Source organism: Chelonia mydas, chromosome 4, assembly GCF_015237465.2.
Source record: "Chelonia mydas isolate rCheMyd1 chromosome 4, rCheMyd1.pri.v2, whole genome shotgun sequence".
Taxonomy (NCBI): Eukaryota; Metazoa; Chordata; order Testudines; family Cheloniidae; genus Chelonia; species Chelonia mydas.
This window is the reverse complement of record NC_057852.1, coordinates 93843345-93867420: the sequence shown is the minus strand read 5'-3', so window position 1 is coordinate 93867420 and position 24076 is coordinate 93843345. Positions and strand designations below refer to the sequence as shown.

At 37.6% G+C, this 24076-nt stretch overlaps 1 long non-coding RNA gene across 1 annotated transcript in view; it reads left to right on the top strand.

Annotated features, from left to right (window-relative positions):
- LOC122465348 overlaps window positions 1-21581 on the top strand; it is a 100288-nt gene extending 78707 nt beyond the window's left edge. The window contains exons 3-4 of the long non-coding RNA XR_006290113.1: window positions 17317-17483; window positions 21554-21581. This is a non-coding gene — a long non-coding RNA (uncharacterized LOC122465348). The remainder of the gene's footprint in view (window positions 1-17316; window positions 17484-21553) is intronic.
- The last annotated feature ends 2495 nt before the right edge of the window (window positions 21582-24076 follow it).

The window sequence follows — 24076 nt, the reverse complement described above, 5'->3', positions numbered from 1 at the left end:
TGTGTGAACCTGCCATAGAATTCGACTTCTCTTTTCATTTGACTCTAGAGCTCAGGAGAGGTGATTAAATGCCATCCATCAAATAATGGATCTGGTGAATTTCACAGCAGTTTTTTTTTAATACATTATTTGACAAATAGCTTTTCCCATTATGTGCACAGTTTACAGTGCTGGGTGAATAATTCACTAGTATATATGAATTTTGTGAAACCACTTTCTGTTTCCTACATCTTGTTACAACCACAGGGGGCCTCAGTTGGAACTCTTGTATAGTCAATTACGCTGATGGTAATGGAGAACAACTTTCTCCCCTCCCAAAATAATACTAATAATGTATGACAATTCCTTTTGTTAAGATCTCTAACTTCATTCAAGTGTGCAGGTAAAGCCTTGGACTCAGGTGGAACCATTCTGACTTCAATGGGACTCCATGCAGGCAAATCCTTACATTCAATTGCAGGGATTTAATACATTACTACCTATTCCAAACACAACTGTATAGAGTTATTGAAAATATTGTGATGTTTCAATACTACATTTTCTTCTTCCTTTATATTGTCAGGACTAATTATCATGAACAAAGGAAAATATTGGAAATAAGGTATGAAAATATTTATTTTAGAATATGAAAATAGAGAATAGCATCTATAAAACATTTGAACCATCACATACATTCATACAGATGCTTCCCCGTAGGGCCTTTGCTGATGTATACATTTAAAAGGGGAAAGCACATGTTTCTAATGGTTCATGCCTGAGACATGCAAATATATAAAAACTTGTGCAAACTTAAAATCTATTGGTTTCTTTGTTAGAGGATGTTGGCAGATCTGTGTTACTGGGGCAGTCACAGTAGTAAAAGTGCTGACTAAACAGAGAATCAAGAATTAACCACCAGAAAGAAATTTTTGTGGTAAAAACTTTAAAGTTAATTAGGTAAATTTAATGTATAACACTCATTAGTTACTCTTGCTCTTTAGAAAACAAGTACAATACATTTTCCATGTCCTTATCTTTAGCTTGACTACCTGAGTAATGTGCTGCTACCACATATTAGCAAAACTGTATTCTCTTTCATTGCAATGGCATTGATATAAGCAATGGTAACATCAAAGCAAGCAGGGAAAATCAAAAACTGTAAACTAGGATTTCTTTTAAACATTCAACAAAAACTTTAAAATGGTTGTAAAGTTCAAATCTGGCACAGAGAGCCTGGAGCGTTAAAGCAGAGATGTGATCTTGTTTTCTAAACTGATTTTTTCAGACTTAATGGAGGATGATCCAGAAACTGAGTAACTGAAAGTGAAAGACAAAAAGAAATGGCAAGTAAACGTCCGAGATTAATGAGTAACCGTCTATTAGGGAGGAAGGGGAAAATAAGAACCAGAACAGGGGAGATGGATAAAAAGAACTTCTACAGGTGTCAGACAGATCATTAAGATGCAAAGATACAAAAGAGAAAAGGGTGACTTTTTAAGGCCACATATATGCATTTATTAACTTTTATTTTTTCAATGAAGCAACATGTTATAAAAATAGCTTTAAATTGTGAAATATACATTTATTGTGGATTAAAAAATTACTGTAAATATTTCTTCCATAGCTGTTAAACTGCACAGATAAGATTCTTAATAACTAGCTAGAATCCAACTAACATACAGTAATTGTCTTGTTACATCAAAATCACAGGCAAACCTATTTGGGACACTCACCTAAAGTCCTAGCAAAAGTAGCTACTTAAACAGATTTCTGTATCAAACTATAAGAAGGCTTAAATGTTCCTCTCTCCCCTTTCAGGATTTGATGGTTTTATTACATGAAATTACAGTAATTTAGAAATACCGGTAATGCAATACTACCCATACACATTAAGGTCTGTATCTTATAATAACAAAGTAGCAGTAACACACAAATAGTGGGCCAGAATCACAGATGCTTCCACAGGGATGGACATATGTGGCAATCTGGCTTTTCCATTCCAAGGAGGATTTATCCTAAAAGTGAACAGGTAGTAGAAACACTCCTGCATTCTCTCAAGGTTTCCAGCTGGATAGAGCAACTTCTGCTTACAGCTAGTGCTTCATAGGAGAATCACTGGTGCTTAATAAGCACATCTTCCCACACTGCTGCCTGGGCCACATCCTTTCCCCAGCCAGTTAAACCCACCACTGATCTCCCTGGTGAAATTTCTGCCAACAGCCTCAGCCAATGCATTCTGTATTTTAAGGGATGTCTCCTATTTAGTACCTGATGTCCCTCAAACGATATCCAGTAATGAGCTACTAAGAAGCATTTGATCATATAGAAAATGTTTCTGGTAACAACAATATAAAGGATTATATTGTCCATTGTGATTTAAATGTCTGACCATATACATGCATAAATATTGTGGAACTGAGTTCCTTAAAAATAAGCTTTGTCCCATAATTTTCATATAATTGTTTTTTATTTCACTGAAAGTCAATTGGTGTTATGTGCCCAAATCCTTTAGCTGCTTTTAAAAATCTACCCCAGAAAGGTAGATACCATTTTCTTTAGGATCCTTGATGACTTTAGGTTCTTTGGTGGAGCTGGTTTGGTGAAGGATGCAGACCTCTCCACACAAACTAAGGTGAGGGAAACTAGATCTTATGCCCTCTTTAACGCAAATTATTATGAAAAAAATACAATCGGTTGAAATTGAAGCTAGGCAGATGTACAGAATTTTGACTGAGTCAGGAAACTGGTTACAAAAGCAGTATTTTTTCTAGTATCTGAATACACATAACTGTGTAAAAAGTGCAGCGTAGTTTAATGTTTAATTAGTGGAAATGCCAGATAAGGTCAAACATTTTGAAATATCCCCAATTTGAACACTCCTATCATGAATTTTATTCTAAATGTTTTACAATATTTTAAAATACACAATTATTAGAACAATACAGAATATTATTTCTATTCCCCCAAAACAAAGGAGGCGGTGGAATTCTCAGACTGTTTTTTTCTTTTATATTTTTAAAGAAAAAATGAAATGAACAACAATCCAATAATGTTACTTTAGCTCAGAATAGCTCTTTTTTTGTTACTCTTCATATCCATATGTTTATTTTTTTAAAATTGCTTTAAAAAAAAACAAAGGGAAAATGAAGACATTGGTAAATCTATTATTGTTGGTTAGAATGGAAAGTTATGATGTTTTCAATTCATCCAGAAAAGAAAATCAAAAGCATCCAGGGATATAGAGCTAAAGGAAAACTCATCTCAAGGACTTTAGAACAAGGTAATGGTTAGACTAAAGGGACATGATGTGCAAACTCTCATTAAATAATTAAGAAGCTGTTTTCAAAATCAGTGACATTTAAAGAGAGCAATAAAATCTTTCCTGTTACACTCTAGCTCCAAAACAAATGACTGATTTAAAGACATTGCGGGGTCTCTTTCCAGCTGATAGGACAGCTGAGTGGGAGTAATTGAGAAGGATTCTTTTCAATGCATTAGTGTGGGTGCAGACGAAAATGGCTGGTAGTTACTGGCTCAAAGGCAGATGGGGGAATAGTAGGAAAGTTTAGGACAGTCAAAAGGATATTGGTACATGAGGAAGAGAGGGATGAAGCTACAGGAATCTCCAAAAAGGGTTTTAGGCAGTTGGTGACAAATGAGTGTGTTGGAGGGAGGGAAATTTTTGTCTGGAACATTTCTACTTGATTCTGTTGAAAACTTGAGGGCCTCAGATCTCTTGAAATTTTTCCTTAACACTTTTTGATACTCTCTTTCTTTATCCTACTACCTTTAATTTAGTGATGGATACAAATAAATATGAATCAGCCAGTGACTTAATGCTACCAATCTGACACTTTCACAAACACTGACACATTTACAGAAACCAATATTTAAAACTTAGATATCTTAAGATAGGAACTTAAACCCATATTTTGGCACCTAAATAATGTGAATTAGATTCTTGTTAAAGATATCCAGAAAATGGAATACAATTCATGAAAAATATTTTAATTTTATTTTTGGTTTTAATCAAAATGTTGTTTTTCTTGACATTTTCTGACTGGCTCTGATTTTCATGTTTTCACACTGCTAAGTTCCACCAGAGAATGGATCCACCTTGAGAAGAGGCCTATTATTCCAAAGGAACCTGTTAAAATAGCCTGGCAATTTTCTGGAGCAATTGCTGTACAAGTTTACTCATTAGATAATATGAAATTGACTGTATTATAAGCAGAGCTTATAGTTACCTAACTGCTTTAATTATGGTTGACCAACATTTTCCGTTATCAGACCCTCTTTCAGTTGCTTATAAGTAGGCAAACTTTAATCGTTTGTGCTGAAATTTTCCATGCCTGGTGTCTGATTCAGGCTGAATATATATAATGTATACAAATTTTAGCAGAAACAATTTAGCTGTTTACAGAACCAGGTTAGGGAAAAATATATTTTTTGCCCATGTTAAAAAAATTGTATACTTCATTCACTGAGACGCTCTATTGCCTCTGTGTTGTGAAGCAGGAACTTAAAATTTAGCAGGGAGGTTATTTGTGTGTGAAGGATGTATCTCTGGCTGATCCTAGGAAAAAGTTGTCTAAATTTGGCCAAGTTATGGACCTCTGAAAAATCTCAGTTTGCATATGTTCAGTAGAGACTTGTTAGAGTTTGGCAACTAAATTCTCTAAAGATTCTTGAGCTGGCTGGAAATTGATCTGGAACTTTTTCTGTTGGAAAATGCTGATTTGTTGAAAGTGAAACATTCTGTGGGATTCTATATAGTGTAAAAAATGTAATGGTATTTCACCATTCACCTCATTTCTACTTTTAAAAATATTTAGAACATTGAACACAAGACTTGACAAGCTGAAGACTGTTGCTGATCCTGTTTTGTGCCTTTCTTTGGATTAAAGTGTTCTTTCCAACAATAGCTAACTTGCCACATTTGAACTCTGAAATGTACACCAGTATTTGAGCAATGGCAATTTGCCATACTTTGCCATTTCAGGGGTTCAGAAGACCATTTCCAAGCTCTCTACTTGGAGTGAATTTTACCTGTGATTCACATCTTCAGGTTTGACAAAACAGCATGAAGTAAATGGACAATTTTCATATCTAAAAATGATAGTTCATTCCTTGTCCTTCCTTGTCTTCCCCATATTAAATTTGGTGACCAAGTATGATGATTGTCTCCTCCAAAATATCTCAAAGGTGGATCTTCTATATGTCCCGATGGCCAAATCTTATATCCACTCCTTAATCATCTCCCACCATGGCTACTGCAGTCTCTCCTGTCAAGTTTTTGATGCTAGCCATGCTTTCTTCCATGCTGTCTCTTGAACATCTTGTCCAAAGCTGTTCGGTAGGCCCCCTCTTCTGCCTCATTCAAATTTATTCCTAAGGACTTACTTAAATAATGTCTACAATATGTGAGGGGGCAGTAAACATTTTTTTAAAAAGGGCACAAACACCAAGAGGAGTGCAAACCTTACCATCTTGAGTGATTGCATGTTCTTATATTCTTATTTCCTCCTTGCTCAACTCTTCTCTTCCCACATTTCTGTCTCTTTATGCACCTCACTTGTTGTGTTATATAAATTTAAGCCTGCAAACTCTTCTGGGTGGGAATTGCCTCTGTACTTGTTTCTGTGACATGCCTAATTTACCACTGGGCCTTTGACAAACAAATAATGATGAAAAATGATAATGGGCTACCAAAAAAGTTGCAGAATTTTTGAATGGCAAATCATGTCTTGAAGCTTCTATTGATTTCCTCATGCACAAGTGCCATGTCACTTCCAATTAAAACAAATCTTACTATCTAAGATGTATGGGACGACTTGTAGGAAGTGATGATTCTATTAGTCATGAAAATGAAATGACACTGCTGCTGGGATAAAGCAACCAGTCAGGAGGCCTCTCAGTATGTACATACTAGGTCTCCATGACCCATGCCTCTGATGGTTGATACAGCACTATTTTTACTGCTTTAGCAAAGGAATTGTTAACTTCAGGATATATTTGGGATGTGTATTAATCCAGGATATAGACACACACATTGTGATTTATTTGAAAGGTATAGTTCATATTACTGCTTACAAAATTAAAACCTTAACAGTAAAGTAAAAAGAAGACTTCTCCTTACTTCTGCCTATTGTTGTGCTTACTCTGTTATTCTATAGTTACCTAACTGTATTGCTTTCCTGAAGATTAATGATCACTTTCAGGTAAAATGCCACTGACATCTGTAATCCATGAAAAAGTTCGTGTTGTAATGGTCTTGGAATCTGAACAATATATATTTTAAAATAATTAATGGTATTAAATATACATTGGATAGAGGACTGTCCTGCATATATATGTGGGGAGAGAAGTGGTGAGGTGATGGTATCTTAGAAAAAACAATAATTTAATTTGAAATGTCCAGGGATTGAGGCTAAAAAAGAAGAGCAGCTACTATGCATTTGTATTTTCATATGCCTATTTATTATGCATGAGCAGCATGGTATACAGAATATAATTTACAGCATGGGAAATTTTAAAATATTCCAACTCATAATAAGCACAAAAACTGGATTCACTTTTGCCTTTAATACTTAAATTTCCACTGACACAGCAGACTTTCCCAACCATGTCAATTTTTAAATACCCACACTGAGGTGACAGACCTGTGCAGGTCACGCTGTGACATGTGCATGAAATAAGATTTGTAATTATCTGCTTTTGTGGACTGAGAGAGAATGAATTACTTTACGCCAAAGACATTACAAGTGTTCTCTCTAACTTTTTAAACTGCTCAAATTCCTTTGGCTTCTCTACCTGTTAAAGTGCTATATGTAAGCATTTTCACTTTTTAGCTAGGCAAAATCTGAAATGAAGCCCCACCTTTTGTTGTCATGCTCAATGTCTTCCTGAGTTTAAAAGCTGCTTATAGTTCCTTCTCACTTCCTGGTTTCTCAATAGGAACACACAGTTCCTTCCTGACTCCCTAGACTGGAGGGAAGGCTCTTTCCGTTCTAGACTGCTGAGAGACACGTATCTTTGCCCTGTTTTTTCCCCAAAGTATGATAGGTTTGGGTTAGCCGAGCTCCTGTTTTACTCCTTCACTCTCTCCACATAGCACTGGGGCCTCAGAGTCTCTCTTTCTTCAACTTTCTATATTAACTCAGCATTCTTCTCTTCTTCCTCATTCCCTGCTTAGCCTTGGCAGCTAATTCTTTCCCTTGCAATGAAGGTAAGGGCAATATTTGGCACTGTTGAGCAATTTTTTCAGAGAACTGTGGCCCTGGAATTCCTTTCTCTGCTTGGGTAGTGCTGACCAGTGAGCGGATATTGCCAGGGCCTATGGAGAATGTGCTGATTCAGTACATCCTGTCAACACTGTTTGCTGGCAAGGCTTCTATGGATCCTCTGACAGACCTAAGGGTGCCCCTTCCTGACAGAAACCATGTGGAAGGACAAGTGGCAACACCCTAGGTCTCCTTCAGGGTGTATAGCGCTCCTTTACAAGGGACTAAAATGGTAAAGTGATGATATAGAGTCACCATAGAGTCACAAACTATAGAGTCACAAAGTGGCCAGAAGGGATCACCACATCATCTAGTCTGACCTCCTGTATATCACAGGCCACCAGCACCACTCAGTACCCCCACACTAAATTCAACAACTGAAATTAGACCAAAGTATTATAATCCACAGAAGACCAGACGATTATGTGTCACAGGCAGAGAATAGGAGGAACCGAGGTGCATAGTGCCCCCACAATGGCAGGGAAATGATTAAGCGAGATATACCCAGATAATCCTGGCAAGTGACCCAGACCCGTACGCTGTGAAGAAACATAAAAACCCTCTCAAGTCACTGCCAATCAGACCTGTGGGAAAATTTCTTCCCAACCTCACATGTGGTGATTAGTTATACTCTGAGTGAGCAACAGCCAGGCAGGCAATTACCCGTGTGAGAGAATTCTAGGTGCCAGTTCAGAGCCCGTGCCTTTCCTGGCCTTGGTCACATCGCTAGCCATGGCCATCCCTGAAGCTTCAGAGCAAGGAGATTTTAAAAACAATAACAAAACTCATAATACAGTGGGGGAAAAATACCTTCATACCCCTGTAGGTGGCCAGCTGAAACTCTGAAGCAAGATCTTTTAGAAACTACATTTTGCCCTCTGAAATATTCACTTCTTTGAGTTAATAAGTCACCAAATGATATAGACATCTGTTTATCATCAAATTTTGTTATGTGAGTATTGTGGGAGTTATCATTACATTTGAATTAATAAAACAGGTTTCCAAATCAAACATGCAGAGCAGCAAAGTCTTCATCAAGCAAGTACAAATTAAATGCTACTGGAGACTCACCGCCAAGGCAGACCAAAGTATACTCCCACTAGGTGTAATATTCTTTACTTGCAGAGAAGTGTCCCTGAAAAAAGGTGAGGTAAATGAAATATCTTTTCAGATGACCAATTTCTGATCTCTATATTTTTGTGGACTGTCTTGGAGAATCCTACATATGAAATTTCCTATTAGAATCATCACAAGTTTGTTGTGATCCCCTCTATTTTTCAGAGAATCTATAGCCAGTTCTTCATGTTTACTCCTTTTGTAAAAAGTGATCTTTACATTTCTAGGGACAAATTCTTTGAGAGCACTCCTTCAAAATTCCACCTCTAAGAAGGAGCTGATGGTTTAAAAAACTGTTTGCATGTGCACATTTATCTCTTATACACTTACAAATTGCCACTTGAACAACGTTTCATATTTTGTCCTGGATTGTGTGACAGCCGAGTAGGGTTCCAAATATCCAACCCTTTTACAATTGCAAAGAAAGAGCAAATATAAGCTATACGCTTTGTCTTATGAGTACCTTGGCAACAGGGGTTTCGTTAGCAGTAGCAGTTGTTTATTTAAGCTTTGAAGAGGGCATTTTAAAAAATGCAATTGTTTGTTTACTGCTAGGTTGACTGCTAGCTTTCATATGGTACTATATATGTTGCAATACAGTGGAAACTCAGCATGAGATTTTGTTAATGTGCTAAATTCCTGGTGTGGATATAACAGGCTATCTTTCAAGACAACCTCTATGGCAATATAAATTGTATTCATTCACAATGTTTCCTGAAATGCACTGAAGTTGAATTTTTTTAACAGCAGTTCATGCTGATAGTTGGGCGTTGGAATTCAGCGTAATGAAAATCAGTGAAATTAAAAAAGCAAAATAAAAGCCAAGCAGTTTAAAGGAAACAGCAATTTCCTACTACACAAATCATAAGAAAATTACTGCATTTCTTAAAAATGTTCCATCTCTTCAAAATGTAAGAAATGAAGAGCAATTGCCAGTTTCCGCATGTTGTAGCCCAGTCAAAGAGCAGGTACCTTTTCCAGGAAGTTAAAAGTTTTGTAGGTAGAAAAGGTAGATGGCACTGGTAGAGATGTTAGTATAATTTTGTGATTGCACAAATATATACCTAGCAAAGAGACACTACATTAAATGATGCGGACTGTTAAAATTAGGGCTACCAAGCAATTTAAAAAATAATTGTGACTGTGTGATTAAAAAAATTAATCACGATTAATAGTGCTGTCAAACAATAATAGAATATCATTTATTTAAATATTTTTGGATGTTTTCTACATTTTCAAATATATTGATTTCAATTACAACACAGAGTACAAAGTGTACAATGCTCACTTTATAGTTTTTATTACAAATATTTGTACTGTAAAAAACAAAAGAAATAGTATTTTTCAATTCACCCAATACAAGTATTGTAGTGCAATCTTTTTATCATAAAAGTTGAACTTACAAATGTAGAATTATGTACAAAAATAACTGCATTCAAAAACAAAACAATATAAAACTTTAGAGACTACAAGTCCATTCAGTCCTACTTCTTGTTCAGCCAATTACTCAGACAAACAAGTTTGTTTACATTTGCAGGAGATAATGCTGCCTGCTTCTTGTTTACAAATGTCACCTGAAAGTGAGAACAGGCATTTGCATGGCACTGTTGTAGCCGGCATTGGAAGATATTTACGAGCCAGATGTGTTGAAGATTCCTATGTCCCTTCATACTTCATCCAGAGGACGTGTGTCCATGCTGATGATAGGTTCTGCTCGATAACAATCCAAAACAGTGCAGACTGACGTATGTTCATTTTCATCATCTGAGTCAGGTGCCACCAGCAGAAGGTTTATTTTCTTTTTTGGTGGTTCGGGTTCGGTAGTGTCTGCATTGGAGTGTTGCTCTTTTAAGACTTCTGAAAGCTTGTTCCACATCTCATCCCTCTCAGATTTTGGAAGGCACTTCAAATTCGTAAACCTTGGGTCAAGTGCTGTAGCTATCTTTAGAAATCTCACATTGGTACCTTCTTTATGTTTTGTCAAATCTGCAGTGAAACTGTTCTTAAAGGGAATATGTGCTTGGTCATCATCTGAGATTGCTATAACATGAAATATATGGCAGAAGACAGGTAAAATAGAGCAGGAGACATACAATCCTCCTTCTCTCCCCCACCCCCCCAAGGAGTTCAGTCACAAATGTAATGAATGCATTATATTTTTAAACCAGCATCATCAGTATGGAAGTATGTCCTCTGGAATGGTAGCCAAAGCATGAAAGGGCATATGAAAGTTTAGCATATCTGGCACATAAATACCTTGCAATGCCAGCTACAAAAGTGCCATGTGAACACCTGTTCTCACTTTCAGGTGACATTGTAAATAAGAGGAGGGCAGCAGTGTCTCCCATAAATGAAAACTTGTTTGTCTCAGCGATTGGCTGAACAAGAAATATGACTGAGTAGACTTGTAGGCTGTAAAGTTTTACATTGTTTTGTTTTTCAGTGCAGTTATTTAACAAAAAAAAATCTACATTTGTAAGTTTCACTTTCACGCTAAAGAGATTGCACTACAGTACTTGTATTAGCTGAATTCAAAAATATTATTTCTTTATAATTTTTACAGTACAAATATTTGTAATCAAAAATAATAATTTAAAGTGAGCACTGTACACTTTATATTCTGTTGTAATTGGAATCAATATAACTGAAAATGTAGAAAAAGTGGAAGTTTGGACAAATGACCAGGGAAGAGTATAAAAATATTGCTCTGGCATGCAGGAGTGAAATCAAGAAGGCCAAATCACACCTGGAGTTGCAGCTAGCAAGAGATGTTAAGAGTAACAAGAAGGGTTTCTTCAGGTATGTTAGCAACAAGAAGAAAGTCAAGGAAAGTGTGGGCCCCTTACTGCATGAGGGAGGTAACCTAGTGACAGAGGATGTGGAAAAAGCTGATGTACTCAATGCTTTTCTTGCCTCTGTCTTCCCGAACAAGGTCAGCTCCCAGAGTACTGCGCTGGGTAGCATAGCACGGGGAGGAGGTGACCAGCCCTGTGTGGAGAAAGAAGTGGTTCGGGACTATTTAGAAAAGCTGGACGAGCACAAGTCCATGGGGCTGGATGCGCTGCATCTGAGAGTGCTAAAGGAGTTGGCTGATGTGATTGCAGAGCCATTGACCATTATCTTTGAAAACTCATGGCGTTCGGGGGAAGTCCCGGACGACTAGAAAAAGGCTAATGTAGTGCCCATCTTTAAAAAAGGGAAGAAGGAGGATCCTGGGAACCAAAGGCCAGTCAGCCTCACCTCAGTCCCTGGAAAAATCATGGAGCAGGTCCTCAAGGAATCAATTCTGAAGCACTTAGAGGAGAGGAAAGTGATCAGGAACAGTCAGCATGGATTCACCAAGGGAAAGTCATGCCTGACTAATCTAATTGCCTTCCATGACGAGATAACTGGCTCTGTGGATGAGGGGAAAGCAGTGGACATGTTGTTCCTTGACTTTAGCAAAGCTTTTGACATGGTCTCCCACAGTATTCTTGCCAGCAAGTTAAAGAAGTATGGGCTGGATGAATGGATTATAAGGTGGATAGAAAGCTGGCTAGATTGTCAGGCTCAACAGGGTAATGATCAATGACTCCATGTCTAGTTGGCAGCCGGTATCTAGTGGAGTGCCCCAAGGGTCAGTCCTGGGGCCGGTTTTGTTCAATATCTTCATAAATGATCTGGAGGATGGTGTGGCTTGCACCCTCAGCTAGTTTACAGATGACACTAAACTGGGAGGTGAGGTAGATACACTGGAGGGTAGGGACAGGATACAGAGGGACCTAGACAAATTAGAGGATTGGGCCAAAAGAAATCTGATGAGGTTCAACAAGGACAAGTGCAGAGTCCTGCACTTAGGACGGAAGAATCCAATGCACCGCTACAGACTAGGAACCGAATGGCTAGGCAGCAGTTCTGCAGAAAAGGACCTAGGGGTGACAGTGAACGAGAAGCTGGATATGAGTCAATCGTGTGCCGTTGTTGCCAAGAAGGCCAATGGCATTTTGGGATGTATAAGTAGGGGTATTGCCAGCAGATCGAGGGATGTGATCGTTCCCCTTTATTCGATATTGGTGAGCCTCATCTCGAGTACTGTGTCCAGTTTTGGGCCCCACACAACAAGAAGGATGTGGAAAAATTGGAAAACGTCCAGCGGAGGGCAACAAAAATGATTAGGGGACTGGAACACATGACTTATGAGGAGAGGCTGAGGGAACTGGGATTGTTTTGTCTGCGGAACAGAAGAATGAGGGGGGATTTGATAGCCGCTTTCAACTACCTTAAAGGGGGTTCCAAAGAGGATGGATCTAGACTGTTCTCAGTGGTAACAGATGACAGAACAAGGAGTAATGATCTCAAGTTGCAGTGGGGGAGCTTTAGGTTGGATATTAGGAAAAAGTTTTTCACTAGGAGGGTGGTGAAACACTGGAATGGGTTACCTAGGGAGGTGGTGGAATCTCCTTCCTTTGCGGTTTTTAAGGTCAGGCTTGACAAAGCCCTGGCTGGGATGATTTAGTTGGGGATTGGTCCTGCTTTGAGCAGGGGGTTGGACTAGATGACTCCTGAGGTCCCTTCTAACACTGATATTCTATGATTCTATGAAAAACACCCAAAATATGTAATAAATTTCAGTTGGTATTCTATTGTTTAACAGTGCGATTAAAACTGTGATTAATTGCAATTCATTTTTTTTAGTTAATTGCATGAGTTAACTGTGATTGATCAACAGCCCTACTTAAAATACATACAAAAAAAATGTACGCAAGCCAATAGGATAATAACAAAAAAGGAGGTGAAGATGAGCACAGAAAGCAGAAATACTCTACTTTATATGGGAACCAATTAAGATCTAAAGGTTAGGTTATGCAACCCTTGATCAAACTGGTGAGAGTATACAGAGAAGTGAGAGGAATAACTAGTTTTTACTAAAAACAATGAGGAGTCCTTGTGGCACCTTAGAGACTAACAAATTTATCTGGGCATAAGCTTTCACGGGCTAAAACCCACTTCATCAGTTGCATGGAGTGAAAAATACAGTAAGCAGTGTGTATATCTATATATATATTACAGCACATGGAAAGATGGGGGTTTACTAAAAGGCCAGCAAATTCCTTAATGCTGGGGAGAGAAATTCAGACTAATTGGGCTGCAGTTTGAATATTACTTATTTAGTCTGGCCTCAAGTTAGGTTGTTAAATCTATACATAAATACCTAAATACATGTGTCCTAGTTTTCAAATGTGTTGAGTACCTGTTTCTCCCTTTGAAGTCAGTGGGATTTGTAGGTGCTTAGCACCTCTGAATATCAGACCTCTTATTTAGGTGCCTGTTACCACTGGTCAGTGTGTTATGTGTCTCCCTCTGTGCCCGCTCCACAGAGAATGTGAGTCTGTTACTGCGCCTATATTCAGCAGCTGGCTCTTTAGCTCAGGCTGTAGCAACATCTGCTTTTAGCTCTGGAGAGCTTTGGTTTGATCCTTGGTGTTGGCTAAGATAGTAGCGATCGCACTTATTGGTAGTAATCAAGGTTAGAAAACGTTGGCTTTAATGGAGAATATGAAACACAGACCCACAGCAGAATCCCGGATATTGACAAAATTGGGTGGCGTTGTCTATTCTTATGTGTAGACTAAGAATGCAGGTAACCCCAGGAACAATAAAACAGGTTTCACCATAATTTCTGTATGATCTGTGCTATATACATTATGATATCGTCCCAGGCATTCAAATGCACAAGTACAATTTTGAGTTGAAATTCTAAATAAGTCAGTGAAATGTGCCTATGTGATTCTTTAAACAAAAGAAAAAAATATGAGGTTTATAGTGCAGTAAGTAGGCAGATGTCCCTGAGTAGGCATAACTATTATTCAAGCACTATGATAGCAGTTAGAAAATATATGCAGTGTGATCTAATGTCTGGCTACCGAGTGCCGATGATGTGTCCACAACTGTAAAAGAAATATGCTAAGGGGCATTAAAGAGAGTCTTCCAAATTAAAGCGTAGAACATGTGGTGCAGAATGCCTCACATTTTCCTTTGGGCATCTGTGCAGTACACTAATAATCAATATTTTCCATTGTGCATTTTCACCATCATTTAAATGATCTCTAAATTTGGTGAATATATTGTAAATGGAAAATATAGTGATTCCTGTAGATAAGGCTGCTACTTATTTCCATATATTAGTGTCTACTTTCACTGGTGAGTGCATAAATTGGATTAAAAAATACCACATATATGGAAGTTGTGGTCAGATTAACAACAGTGCAAGAGAACGAGAATAGTAATGCTGGAAAGAGACTGGCATGGAAACCCTTATAAATCTATTCTCTATGCTCAGGATTAGCCACAAACTATTGGATGGGATGCAAGAATTACTAGGTGAAATTCTATGGCTGTGTCATTCAGTTTAGACTAGGTGATCAATAGATTAAATAATTTTTTAATCCAGGAGGAGATAATTTGATCATCTAGTCTCACCTATTTATAACACTGGCCATTACATTTCACCCACTTACTCCTCTATTGAGACCAGTAAATTATGTTTCATTAAAGCCTACCTTCCAGATGGGCATCCAGTTATGATCTGAAGACTTTAAGAGGTGGAAAATCTACCACTTCCCTTGCTAGTTTGGTTCACTTACAAACCTTTGTGCCTTATTCTAGTTTGGATTTGTCTGGCTTTAACATCCAGCCATTAGTTCTTGTTATGTCTTTTGCTACTAGATTTGAGCCCTTTGCCACCTATGTTTTCTCCCCATGAAGCTACTTGTACACTGTGATCAACTCACCTCTCAATATTGATTTTGATAAGCGCTTTTCTGCATCCTCTCCAATTTTTAAATCATGTTTTTTTTAATTGCAGACTCCGGTATTCTAGCACTAGTTTCTCTAATGCTACATGCAAGAGGTGAAATCAGTTTCCTGCTCTAATTCATTACTTCCATTTATAGATCTAAGCATTACATTGGCTTTTTCTGCCACACTATACCATTGGGAGCTCATGTTCAGTTGTTTGTCCATTATGGGTATATCGTCTCTGCACACTGAGCCAGGGCTGTGTCTCAGTTTTGAGCCCAAGCCCCAGCTTCCCTCCACACAATATCAATCTGACTATGGTTAGCAAGCACTCAGGACCTGGATCCAAGGGCCCTGCTGGGAGGGGGAGGATAGGTCAGAGCCCAAGTCCCACCATGACTCAGGTCCTGCAATTTTGCAGTGTGAATGCAGATGAAGATGCAGACCCAAGCTAGAAGATCTATGTAGTTCAGTATGGCTGCATTACCACAGCTGTGATATCTAGGATCAACAATTATAAACAGAGGTTTACAGTGCATGGTGGCTGCTCCAGCATGAGCTTAGAAATAACCAGTTCACAAGCCCTGATGCCAAAAATCTGGGCTTAATATGTAGAGTAGACATCCTTTTCAGAGTCACTACTTTCCAGGATACAATTCCCCATTCTGTAGAACTGGCCTGTGGAACCTCACTACCAACTAAACTTATGAAAAAAATGAAATCAGATTTATTGGACAAGGCATATTTTCCATATAAACATATGAGCTGACATTAATTATATTTCCAGCCTTTAATTCTTTATTGATTTACTCATATATCAGCTTTTGCATTATTTTGTCCAGGCCAGATGTCAGACTAACTGGTCTATAGCTACTTGGGTCACCCTACTTGCCTGTTTCGAGTTTTGGCATAACATTAACACTCTTCCAGAATTTCTTCAGTATTCCAAGTTTTATTAAAACTTAGCAGCAGCAGGTCACAGATATCCTCAGCTAACTGTTTGGTGAAAATTATAGCAGCCAGCTGATTTAAACATTTGTATTCCCAGTAGATGTTACTTAACATCTTTCTTAATTGCTAATGGACTGGGAAGTAGTTAATCATCCTCGTGTGACAGGAACACATCATCCTGCTTTTTTTCTATATACAAAAACAGAAACATTTATTGAATGCTTCTGTGTTTTCTGCATCATTAGTAACAATTTGACCACCTCTATCTAGTAAAGGTCCTATGTCATTCTTAGGATTTATTTTGTTCCTGAGATATATATATATATATATAAAATGTTATATATAATATATATATAAAATATATAATGTTTATATATATATATATACATAAACATCTTATTGTTTTCCTTCATCTTGCTATCCAGGAGTTTCCTGGATGTCTTTAGCTTTCCTTATCAATTTATTACACTTCGTTAGTTCTAATGTTTTGTGGTGTTAAAGAAATGAGACCCTATAAAGCTCTTTAGTACTAAAAAGGCTTGATTGTTGTTGTTTTTTTATATCCCAGTTAAGGGGGAAATGAGGCAGGACTCACATGTGACACTACACCTGAGCACAAGGTGGCATACTGGGGAAACCTTCATGCTGCAAGAGTCATATATTGTTTTATTATTTCTAATTGCTGCCTTCACTTCCCCTCTTAACCAGATGGACTTTTAAATCAGTTTCCCTCTATTTATAGTGCATATATGGTAGTGATATCACTCACGTAATTAACTTTGTCACCATGTAACTGTAAGAGGATTGTTACCCCAAGGGGAGTAAGGTAATGCCTCAGAGAGAAAATACTCGAGAAATGGTAGGGGGAAAGATAGAAAAGGAAAGCCCCTTTTCTCAGAAGAGCAGACTCGGCTCCCTTCTGTGTCTGTTACCAGTGGATTCAGCTTACAGTAAGTGTGTCCCTCCCTCCCTGTGTGATGTAATAAAAATGAAGGAAAGACAAGGCAATATGGTACAAACAAAGGTAAGTATATTAAGGGTAAAGGTACAGAGAACTGGAAAAATGGAGGGAAGAAACTCAAACTTAATCATACAGTGATTCAGTGACTGGCTTTAGAAGCTTGAAGCTCAGACCCACAAAACCTCCCTTGGTATTCAAAAAAAACCAATAAATAAAACCCCAATACAGAAACCTTTTCCTATGATTTAGGCACAGTGGACACAGCATACAGGGGCGAAGCCCAGGACCTTCTACTATCCGGCTGATGTGGAGCCTTTGAGGAGGACTACTGGGGAGTCCCAACGACTGTTGGATTTCATTGCAGACAGGGAGACCCTCCAGGATGATGGATACCAGGAAAGCAGGACCCTCCAGAGGTAAAATGGATTCAATTCGCTGTGGTGGGGATAGTGAGGACAGGCCTCTCCTTCCTCAACCTCGCTGTGGGATAGATGGTACTCTTCTCTCTAGCGCTGGAGCATTAGGAAGACCCGACTGGGCTCGTGCTGCCGCTGGAATGGACAGACAGCACAGGTGCTGAGCAAGTTTTTATATAGCCTTTTTGGAGGGAAAAACTGGTTCAGTCCGGTTTGAGCCAGGGAAATCCAGGGTCTTTACAGTAAACAAGTCTGCTTACAGAGATGGAGTCCAAGAGTCACAGATGATATACTCCATATTGGATTTCATTAAAGCCAGTGATTTACATAACCTTTACCTTAACATACTATTAAAACAGCTAATTAAACACATTTAAACAATACCAACACAACATTTCTTACTAACAGGATTTTTGACTTTCTGCCATCTGTACTCCTCTAACTAATCCATCTTTGATAGGACTACATCTTAACTTTCCGAACTCCTCAGAAATTTTCAGATAGATGCCATTTTTATTTTAAAAACCACTAGCCACTGAACCATTCCCTTCTTTCACCCAGCTGTGGATATGAAAAATAGGAGCAACAACATTCTTTATAACTCTCTAAAACATTTTTGAACATGAGTTTATTGAAATTAGTATACAAAGAGTACCAGAGATATTCCAGCTGCCATTAGCAGGGACATGCACATGAATAACTTTAGTCATGTGAGTAGTCCATAATGTCAAATGGGGCTACTTACCTAAATGTATTTATTCTTAAGTTTGTTCCAGGATTGGGTCCTTAAGAAAGTAACATGAAAGGAATAGACTATTTTATACTGTTGTATCTAGCCAACGATATGTTTTTTAAAAAGTCGTCGTCGTCGTAGTAGTATATAAACCAGTTTTTCACTGGTGGCACATCATGAGCCTTCTAAAATGCAGTTAATGCACCATTGAGGCATTTAATTTCCTTCTGAGACATAAAAATATGGAAGAAAAAAATCAAATGGAGAAATTCATTTTATGGGTAAAAATAGTCACATTCGGTAGAGACACCCAAGAGAACCATCCTTGAATCTTTTGGAGAATTTTCATTCTGTTTCCTCTAAAACATGTTAAAAGTTATTTTTGTAAAATCTGACAATCAAAATGTATTATGACATGATTTTTTATAAAGGTTTTGATGGCACTAGTTTGGGACGAGTTCCATAACTGACTCATGGCTTGGCTATTTGTGTAGTGTAGCAATTTAAATGTGTGGCCACAAAATCTTCTTTCATTCTATGATAAGGGAAGGTGGTATTCCCACTCCCTTTGTCTGTATCAGTTCATAAGACTGGAACATTAATGTTAATGGTCACTAATTACAGAGCCAACCATTATTAACTCTGCAGAAATATAGTAGTTAATAGTGCAATAATTACTAGTATAAACCTAGGAACTCACTTATTTACACACAGACTCAGGTCCACATTCCTGATAGTACGTCAGCATATGCTTAACTTTAGACACAGGCTTAAATCCCTTGACTTCAGTGGGCCATAAGCACATACTTAAGTGCTGTCCTGAATTGGGTTGCTTTCCTGAATCATCCACTAAAAATGGATTCCTGTTTTTCTGCAAAGGCTATCAGTGCTAAGCCACCATTGAAAAGGATTACTTTAATTTACAAAGAGGAAGAACATCCAGAAAGAAAGCAGCTTTTTCTTTTTCTGTCTTCATGAAATAGTGGTCTGTATCACTGCCTTCTATATGCTCAACTTTTCATCCTCCATGTGCTTTCAATCATATTTCAGGTTCTCATCTTGCAAACACTTATTGCCTAGTATATATTGTTTAGTAACATGAGCAGTCCAATTTAACTTATTTATTCATGTGTTTTTTTCCCCTTCTTTGTTCTGACAACTCATTTGCCATATTTTAGAATTTCCTTAAGGTTTGATTCACAAGTGATCTTTGTTATGCAGAAGAAGACCTGCACCTGGTTTTCTATAACCTGTTCTCTTTACCGTTCATTCAAACAATGCAAATTGGCAAATTAGAGTGTGCTATGCATTGGAAGGAACATAGACTGTGTAGCGCTTATATAGATTCTGGAAAAAGAATTTCTGCTGTAGTTGATCAGGAAAAATTAGAAATGAAAGATTCACTGATTCCAAGGCCAGAAGAGAATATTGTGAACATGTAGTCTGAACTCCTATATAACACAGGCCATAGGACTTACCCAAAATAATTCCTAGAGCATATCTTTTAGAAGAGAACATCCAATCTTGATTTAAAAATAGTCAGTGATGGAGAATCCACCATGACCCTTGGTAAGTTGTTCCAAAGGTTAGCTATCCTCACCGTTAATCTTCACTCCTTATTTTCAGACTGAATTTGTCTAGCTTCATCTTCCAGGATTTGGATCATGTTATACCCTTCTCTCCTAGACTGAAGAATTGATTATTATATATTTGTTTCCCATAACATCACATTCATTAAATTATGATCTAGATGTAATCTATTGCTAGTAAAATAATTTATCGACTTGTAGTTACCTCACAAATCCCTGCCAGCTCACTGATTTGCATATCTGCAGTATCACATATGGAACTAGTATAGTATTTCCAGAAATTATGACATGGATAGTGACAGTGAATTTAGATTTGTAATGTTGTGGTGTTATTTCTGGAAAGCTCTGGCTCATAAAGTAACCAGAGAGTAAATCTGATAATTATAGTCAGACACCTGTGGTACCATTTCACAGCACTATGGAGGAATTTTGTCACATGATTACCATTAATGCCAATAGTGAATGTTGATTGATTCCCCAACACTCTGCTGAATATAAACCGTATATTTAAATTTGTAACAATCTTTGCAGGATATTTGCAGCATCTCTAATCCAAGAATATCTATTTGTACCACTTAACTACACTGTGATGCCAATAAATATTTCAAAAAGCATTATATACACTTTTCACTATCAGATTTATGTGCCTTACATAGAATTTTCCAATGAATATATAAGCATGGCTATGAATTAATGTTATCATCCTCACTACTATGAGCTTGATTTAGCTGAGGCTGATATTGCCGAACATTTACACATTCCTTTGCTTAATCCATTTATATATGTTAATATAGATTTCTTTAAATTACTGATAACATTCATTCCATGTCTCTGATTATTCATGTCTCCTAAGCAAGTATTCATTTAGTTTTAGAATATCAGTGTCAGCATAACTAAGTTTTTCTCATACTCAAGCATGCTTTTGGTATCTCAATTTATGCAGATTACCTTGATTTTTTTTCATAGATTCATCTACTCTTGAAGGCTAGAGTTAAGTCAGTTTCTTCAATTTTAGTTTTGGAAGGCCTCTGAGATTAACATTAGGAAATAAAATGGTGTGATAAAAACCAATGCTTAGATGTGCAGACTGAGCTAAGTAACTGACATTATTAAGACTGACATGAACTAGGTTTCTAAATGTAGCTCTCTAATATGGTTTCCCTGGTACTTAATGATCTCACTGAGGTCTTTCATTGCAATGATATGCAGAGCCAACACTACTCAGCAATTCCTGGAAACTTGGAAGGGTTCCATACTTTCCTATATTTAATACTGTAATCATATCTCAGGGTCTCATATTTGGTTTGGAATTTAAGGAGTAAAGATTAGAATCTTTTTGTGGGCTGGCAGTTATTTCTTTCGGGCTGAGATCAAAGTTCACTATTGCTCTAACTATGATTAATCCTTATTTATTAATCATCATTTACATAGTGCAGTGTAAACGTTGTACAAATAACTTTACGAAGGTGGGGCTCTATTCTCCTCTACATCCAATCTCTGCTACTTGATTTTATGCAAGCCTGTCACCAGAATGAGTTAGCGCATCTTAGTATCTGCTTTATATTACTCCTATTAACTAGGACAAAGAAATGGGAGTTATTTATAGTTTAAAGCAAGCAAAATATACGCACAAATGAGTTCAGTCTATGGTTCCAAAAGGTGACAGAGATGCTGTAATCTGTCAGCACCCAATGTCTTTTCCTGGCAACCCAGAATGACTCTGAAAATCTCTGCTTTTCTTTTCTTAGCTCTAGCCCATCTAAGATCAAAACAGCAAAGAAATGAAAAATCACATGTCAACTGTCTTTAAGTACCTCTGCCAGCATTCAAACCAATAAAACGAGGCCTCCTGGATATACTTTTCCATGGGTGGATGGGGCAATCGACAAAGCTTTTGTGCTATAACAGACTACTTAATTTTGATAGTCCTCCTCTGAATTCACAAAGTTCAGAGCAAGAATTTTTACAATTATAAAACAAACATATATTTTACCTTTTTAGCGCAGAATCCAGATTAATGCATGCAGCAATTTACAAGCATTTTATAGTGTCTCAACACTAAACACATTCTTACAAGTCTATCACCTATCTTGAACAATATTAACACATAGGTGAGCTGATCTGGTTTCCAGCAATGAATTTGTCAGTGCTCAGCTGACACCTACAGACTTGCTAAGAGCTGGTGCCTGGTTTACCAGCGTCACAACAGTATTTTTTGTTCAAAAATAAGAGATGGAACCTTTTGCGTATTGCTGTACCACACAGCACCCACTTATATTACCTAAATAAATGCTTTTATTATAAAGCAAGAGAAGATTCAAAGGATCCATGAATACTCCAACTAAATGACAATATGTAAAGCACACATCCAGAGATAATTAACCCTTGTACCTTATAGTCATTGGCAAGCCTTACTGGGGATATAAACAGCTTTTATTCAATTTTGCATGTTGCCAGGTTCAATGATTGCCAGTAAAACCCATCATTTACCCATAATCTCCCCAGATTTAGCATAGGAAATAATACGATTATAGCATTGATCCATGGCAAATAGTGACATATAATGGTGGTCATTGTAATTCTTCTGTAAATATGTTTTGGAGGATATGATTTTAGTATTCAAAACAGCAGAAAAGCACAACAGTCCTTACTTTCATTTCTCTCACTCCCTGCCCTTTCAAAATCCAACCCTACTATAATACAGAATATTAAATTACTCAACCCTTATATTCTTGTAAATATAAATCTCTTTACTGTTTCCCTGAAAAGCGTAAATCCTGACATTAGCAATCTCCTGGAGTACAGCAGTATTTCTTGATTTAAATTAAAGAGACGAAATGGCAGAAGATAAGACTTGGCTGTATGTCTGGCTATTGCTGTCCCTATTTACTATTCTCATGTTTTGAATGTTGTTCATAGGGAATTAGAAAAATGCTGCCTCACACACACTCAGAGAGAGATTCAGCACATAAATTGCAGCCCCTGGGCACAGGAGCTAAAGTGGCTTTAATTCACTTTTTGTGCCCTTTAGATCAGGGGGTGCTCTCAGAGCTGAAAGGGCTCCTAGCATAATAGAGACAGCCCAGGGCGGGGGGGGGGGGGGCGGTCTGTTTAAATGATGGCACCCTCCCTGAGCTGTCCTACATCACTGTGTTTTGCATCCCTGCCCATGCCACACCCCCTCAAACTCTCAGCCTTGCACACATCCTAGGCCAGGGCTTGTAAAAGGGTCCTTGTAAGGCTGTCTTCCACAGTGCCTGTGCTGGTGACATTCTCTCAGGGGCAAATACAGGGCTTTTACGTCCCCTCATGCTGTCCTGGACCTTTTATCTAGTGTAAAGGAGCCAGAGCAGTGATGAAGATCACAAGCCAAATACTTTATCTACCTGATTCTGTAGATCACATTTGCAAATAAGTCTCAGCCCACACACTGAAATCTCTCCTGTTTGTATGAGTACTCAAAACCCACTTTTGCACTTGCAATTTGCGTGGACAGTCATCTAACTTCCTAATTTCTGCAAACAAACATACAACTGCAAATGATGTTTTAGAAACCGCTTTTGAAAATGTGGTTCCTATTCATTTAATTTGGTAATTTGGTCTTCTCTGTCCTTTGTGTGCCTTCCCCACTTTTAAAGCAGAACTTGATAGTATGTGTAAAGCAAGCTGATTCTGGGAATAGTTTGACTTGTGTGTTGCACAGTGAGGATACACTTCTCTTATTCACTTCCACCAGAGACTGAAAAAGAAAGAGATTGTTCTCATTTTTTTAACCTGCACACGTTTTTACCTCATTGACAAGTTGCTCTTCCTCTTGCCTTATTCTCATCTTTAGCCTGATTCTCTTTCTCTCACTCCATAAGCAATGACTACTGAAATAACTTGCTCTGTACCAGAGTGTCCATTTACTTTCATTTCAAAATGGCTCCACCTATGTAAAAGCAATTGTCTTTGACATATTAGTTCACGTACATGCATTTGTTATGAAAATTCCCTGCTTATTTATGTCAGGTTAAAATTATAGATATCTGAGGTTCATTTACCAATAGCACTTGAACAATCTGAAATCTCTTACTATTAATCCACAATTGTTTTTAAAGTTTCAGTGAGAGTAAACATTTATTTATATGAACACAACCCGTAAGATAGCAAATGTTTGAATGTCAGTCATCTTGGGTAATATTGTGAGGCAGTTCTACAACCTTGTAAACTCTTACTTGGATAGAAAACATTGTTGATTTAAGGAAAATCTAACAAACAAAATAACCTGC